Here is a 5,949-nt window from a genome sequence, read left to right as displayed (position 1 = left end):
ATTGTTCTGTGTCCAAATTAGTTTTTGTTTTGTTTGCAGTTTTTTTCAGGTTTAATGATACTCCAGCCAGCTATCTGCAAATCAAGGAAAATTATATGTTTGTAATTTAAATATTATCTCAATTTGTTTTAAAAGGCCTCTCTAGAAACATCTAGAATATGAAACAAGGAATTTAAGCCCAAGTCCAAGGAGGAAGTTGGACTTGGCAACATAATTAGGCAGATCAACTGAGAGGCTTGGGACTTGCTCTATCCCATAGGAAATTTCATTAAGCCTACTGCCTCTCTTAAGAAGACTGTAAAAAAATCAGAGACAGACAGTTGCTGTGAGGGTGGACAGCTGGGAGTTACATGTGTGCCCTTCACTTGTATCTGGGACACATCAAGAAGAAAACTGGATTTTTAGGCATTTTTTTTCCCATTTTTCTACCACTTCCATCTTGTTGATATAAGCATCTTTCTCTTTGATCCAGTGAGTACTGGTGAATCCCGCTCATAAGTGCTAAGTCACTGAGTGGCACATCTTCAGAAAAGCACACTTGATTACAAGCTTCTGTTTAAATTTCTTAAATAATTTGTGAACTTGAAAACAATGAAGCTTTATGACTTACCATGCTGTAATTATTTTTACTCAGATGATGAATTCTGATCAAACAGGGACACAACACAAAAACATTTACAAAGAATCTGTAAAAGAGCTATGTATAGATTGTTCTACCCCATTTATACTCTGCCTTTCCTTCCAACCATACCAAACAGCGTGAACTTTAATTTATCATCCCCTCTGTTCTGACTCTGTGATACATCCAGATTTGATAGATCCAGACTTTCCAGCTCAACAGATGATTACACTGATGTCGAGGATATGAATAAAGGAAAAAGGAAAATAGTTGCTCTGGTGGAAAGAATGGAGACAGATCATTGCAAAAACTAATGTTTGAACATCTTAATGTCAAATTCAATCCACAGCTCTGAGGGAAGTCTCTGGAGTCTCAAAAACGTACACAGGGGTGATGAGATTCCTGAGTAAAGGAGGCTGTGCCAGCTGCTCCAGAATACAATGAACCATATAAGCTGTCTGGGTGTTCACAGAGCTCTGGTCCAGTCCCATTTATTTTGCCCAGATACATATTTACACATATTACACATACCATCCTTCAGGATCATCTTTCTGGTGGCTTTAACCATACCATTCCCCTAGCAATGCATCAGCTAGTCCTATTTATAAGTCTTTTTCTCATTAATGTCTCTCTCATGGCCTTTTCTCTACTCTCTTCCTTGCAGAAGTTTGTAAGCCAGAAGCTCTGTTCAAACAGTTCCATCTTCCTGGCATTACCCCATATGCTTTAAGAGACTGTCTTTCCTCCTCCTTGTTCTTATTCATTGAAATACCCCTTATCTCTGTTTTTCTGCCCCATGGTTTACTGCCAAGCTTAGAACTCTTGCCCACGTTTTATCTCATTTTCTGGAGCTACAGTCCTAACAGGCTTGCTAAGTCCCTCTCTTTCTTTCCCTGTATTCCAGATCTGTGCTTTTAATATCCCATTTTGACAACCCTCTGCTTCAGGAGGATCCTTTACTCTGATCATGAAGGACAGTCACAAATATGCCTTACTTCCCACACGCTGGCAGTGGCTGGTGTTGGCCAAAATTCTTCTGCTGTAACTCTGCAACAGAAAAACCATGACACTGATGATATTGTTCTATGGTTGGGTCAGGCTCCACCCAGGAGGATAGATTCATTAAAGGTTGCATGTAATTACCATCAGTGGTTCCTGCACTGGCAATTTTTCAGAAGACATAGCAAAGCAGATTTTCACAAGTAAAAAAAGCACTATTCTGACAAACAGCAGCCTCTCCTCTATTTCTAAGCCTTATGCCAAACAAAGAACATTAAAACTGCTAAGGACTAAGATCTCCAGAAGTTTTTAACATGTACTGCTTTTTGAAATTACTGAACTGCTCTGGTTAAGCTAAAAAAAAAAAAAAAAAAAGAAAAAAAATAAGAAAAGTTTGATCTAAGGTAGGCATAAAAAAGAATGAAAATGAGGCAGTCTACTAGGAATTCTACAGAAGTTATAAAAGTATATTGCCTGACTAGCTCCAGATTTTACTCAGAAAGAAACAAAAAACTCCCAATCATTTGCTAAGGACTTTGGGACTTTTTTAATAACAGAGGGGGAATAGGGGAGAAACAACCACTTAGAGCAGGTAAAGGAGGAAAACTCCTTTTCTTTCATCGGAAAAACAAAATACTTCTGATTCGTATTCCAAGTTCATATTCTTAGTGATTAGTTCAGGAAAAGCTGTTGATAGAGTCAAGAGGGATTAATGACAGGAGAAAGTTTGGAAGTGTATTCTTTGCCAGCCATTACAAGTGAAAGTATTTGGGGAATAGGTGGGCATGATAAAAAAAGTTATTGTGAAGCTTCATTTTCTCTTGGCTCTGACAGAAAACAGCTACCTCAGTACTTCACTGTTATCTGTGTAGTCAAGGTAAGATGAGATTGAGAAGAGTTTATGACTTAGTTTTTCAGCGGCAGTAGTCAAAGTAGAAGGCAAGTAAAGGGCAAGAATTGAGCTCAGCATTTTCATTTTCCACATGGGACATTATATATTACATTTGCATTTTATATGTTGCATGCAATTTTCTGAGCATTTCCCTTCTGACATTTATGCCGTATGAGATGGTCGAGTATTTGTTCACTGGCATTACTGTTATCACTTTTAAATTATGGTAAATTCTTGCTGACAGGAAGATACAGACCTTAACATAAAGCAAGTGCGGCCAAAAGAGAGAGAGGAGAGGAAGGAATAGGGGGAAAAAAAGCAGAAAGAATAGAGGGAGAGATGAATAGAGGAAGGTAGAGAGAAAAGGAGATAATATTTTTAACAAGTTTTCATTCCTTATTTGTTTCCTAACTTTTTATGTAATGATAAGCTACTTCAGAACTCTCAATCTTAGTTTCCTATCATTAAATGGCAGATAACATTACTTAAATAACTTTCTCCAGTCCTTTGAAAAACTGAAATAATGAGAAGCTTGTATAGGAAAAATAAAGGAATTTTCTTTATATTTCTGCCGAAAGTTTCTTTAAATCATTCCACCTGAAAAAAGCTATTCCCTCTTACTCAAGAAAAAGTGGAAGGTTGTTTTGAGAGAAGTCAGAACCACCTGTCTAGGTCACGTGCTATACCTTAGTTTTCTTTGCTTCAACTATAGTCTCCCAAAAACTCTGTTTTCTTCTGGCTCCATATTACTATGGAACTGTTCCTATTCAGACCACTCAGGGAACTTTCAGATTTCTGTGCATAGAGAGGAATGTTGATAAGGTAATAAATAATATATTTTTAGTAATGCATTAGGTGGTATTGGAAAAAAGCGAGGGAGACAATTTACTAAACCAAGAGTATCTCCAGGTTCTTATAAGTCTACTAACTGGAGAGGGTTTATGGGTCATAGATACCAAAGGCAAGAGGAATGATGGTCTATGGCAGTGGCTCAGTGTGGTGAGAAGTCATTGCTCCTGCTAGAGGAAATGAGTTTCCACTCACGCTGCTCAGGTGCAGGAGGTTGTCAGAGAAATTCACAAGATGAACAGATCTTTTAATGACTTTCCTCATGTGGGTTTTGTTAGCAATAAAAACATTAAATTTTCACAGTTTGCTTCATTGTATTTTCAGAAATATTTGATATACTGGTTCTTGGGAATCCATTGAATTTCTGTATTTGCTTGTACATTGGCAAATATAAAATCATCCTTTTAAACTTCAAGACAAGCACTTAACTTCTGTTTTCATACTGATTAAGATGAGTCTACATAATCTTCAAAAAATAGAGAAACAGGACAGCTAAAATCTTAGCTAAACTTTTAAACATGAACAAAAAAAAATCTGAGATTTTATTCTTAGGGTAATGAACTTATATTAAAAATGTTTTCCATTTTAAAAATATTACAGAATCACAGAATCAACTAGGTTGGAAAATACCTCTGAGATCATCAAGTCCAACCTTTGACCTAACACCACCTTGTCTACTAGACCATGGCACTAAGGCCACATCCAGTCTCTGCTTAAATACCTCCAGGGATGATGACTTCACCATCTCTCTGGGCAGCCCATTTTGATGCCTGATTATTCTCTCTGCAGAGAGCTTCTTCCTGATGTCTAACCTAAACCTCCTCTGGCAGAGCTTAAGACTATGCCCTCTTGTCCTACTTCTGGTTGCCTGGGCGAAGAGACCACCACCCGCCTGGCTACAACCTCCTCTCAGGTAGTTGTAGAGAGTGATGAGGTCACCCTTGAGCCTCCTCTTCTCCAGACTAAACAACCCCAGCTCCCTCAGCCTCTCCTCATAGGGCATATGCTTGAGTGCATTCACCAGCCTCGTTGCTCTTCTTTGGACACTCTCTAGCACCTCAGCATCCTTCCTAAATCGAGGAGTTAAGGACTGGACACAGCACTCCAGGTGTGGCCTCACCAGCACTGAGTACAGGGGAAGGATGACTTCCCTGGTCCTGCTGGCCACACTGTTCTTGATGCAGGCCAGGATGCCATTTGCCTTCTTGGCCACTAAGGCACACTGCTGGCTTCCTACATAAGAACCTCCCTTCATAAGAACTAACAAAGATTTCCTTAATCTTTCTAAGATTTGTTACTGATAGCTCCATACTGGGCACCCAAGTTCTTAAATATCACGTCATGTCCCTCCAAAGTCTTGATATTTAAGTATGAATACATTTGAGATTATTTTTTTTTTATTCTCTCAATGTGTTTGGTTTATTTTCAGTATAGTTAGCTTTCTGTTTAAGGATTTTCTCTACAGGTGTCAAGACTTGCAAAGTTTCATTACAGAGGCTAAAAAGAGTCTAAAAGTCACTGAGTGCAACATTCTGCTACTCTTGGTTTAGCAATACTTTTTTTCTTATAGGAAAAAGGATAAATGAGACCAATGTTTTGCTAGATATGATTATACTAATAAAGAGAAACTGTTTAAGATTGCCTTTATGGAAGGTAATTTAATTAAAACTTAATTTGAAATGGCAGTCTTCGTACTTCTAGGGCATGAAAAAATTTAAAAAACAGAAAAGAGTTCAGTCAACTCACAGAAGTTGAGTGGTATATTTTTGGGGACAGTAACCAAAAGCAAAAGTATTAGAGCTGATACATTTAAAGAAATAAAAGTAAGGGCATAATTAAAAATTATCTCGTTGCAGAGGAAAAATAGGAAGACTATCAAGAGATCAGTTTGAATAAATCTGCTCTATCACTCCCCTTCCCAGCTGGACAGAGGAGAGAGTAAGGTGGAAAACAACTCATGGGTACAGGTTAGGCAGTTTCTTTAAACCAAAAGCAAAGCAAAAGCTTGTGCATGCAAAAGCAAAGCAAAAGATAACACAGTTTATTCTCTACTTCCCATCAGCAGCAATGGTTGGCCACTTCCAAGAAGCAGGGCCTCAGCATGTGTGACGGTTCCTCAGCAGGCAGCCATTGGAGACAATGAATGCCCCCCTTCCTGCTCCTTGCCTTAGCTTTTATATCTGAGCTGACATCATATGGTGTGGAATATCCCTTTGGTCAGTTTGGGTCAGCTGGCCTTCTTGTGCCCCCTCCCAGGATCTTGCCCTCAACTGAGGAAGGAATGTTCCAGTGCTGATGCTGTGCTCAGCAGTAGCCAAAACACTGGTGTGTTATCAGCACCCTGCTGACAGCCAATGCAAAGCACAGCACTGTGAGGGCTGCTATGGGGAAATGAATTCCATCCTAACCCTGACCCAATACAGACATCTATATATGTGTATAATAAAAGTGTGGCCACATTATTCAGAGATGGGTGATGTGTTCTTAAAATTATTTATTCCAAACTGATTCAGGTGAAACATGGGAACTAGTTTAGATAGTCCTCAAAGATCTTCACTTATCACTTCCCAATGCAATTTGCAGGTGGTGG

The sequence above is a fragment of the Empidonax traillii genome, unplaced genomic scaffold, assembly GCF_003031625.1.
Source record: "Empidonax traillii isolate 1590-97213 ecotype Southwest subspecies unplaced genomic scaffold, ASM303162v1 scaffold1021:size208000, whole genome shotgun sequence".
Classification (NCBI taxonomy): Eukaryota; Metazoa; Chordata; class Aves; order Passeriformes; family Tyrannidae; genus Empidonax; species Empidonax traillii.
The sequence above is the reverse complement of the archived record's forward strand: the minus strand, read 5'-3'. Positions refer to the sequence as shown.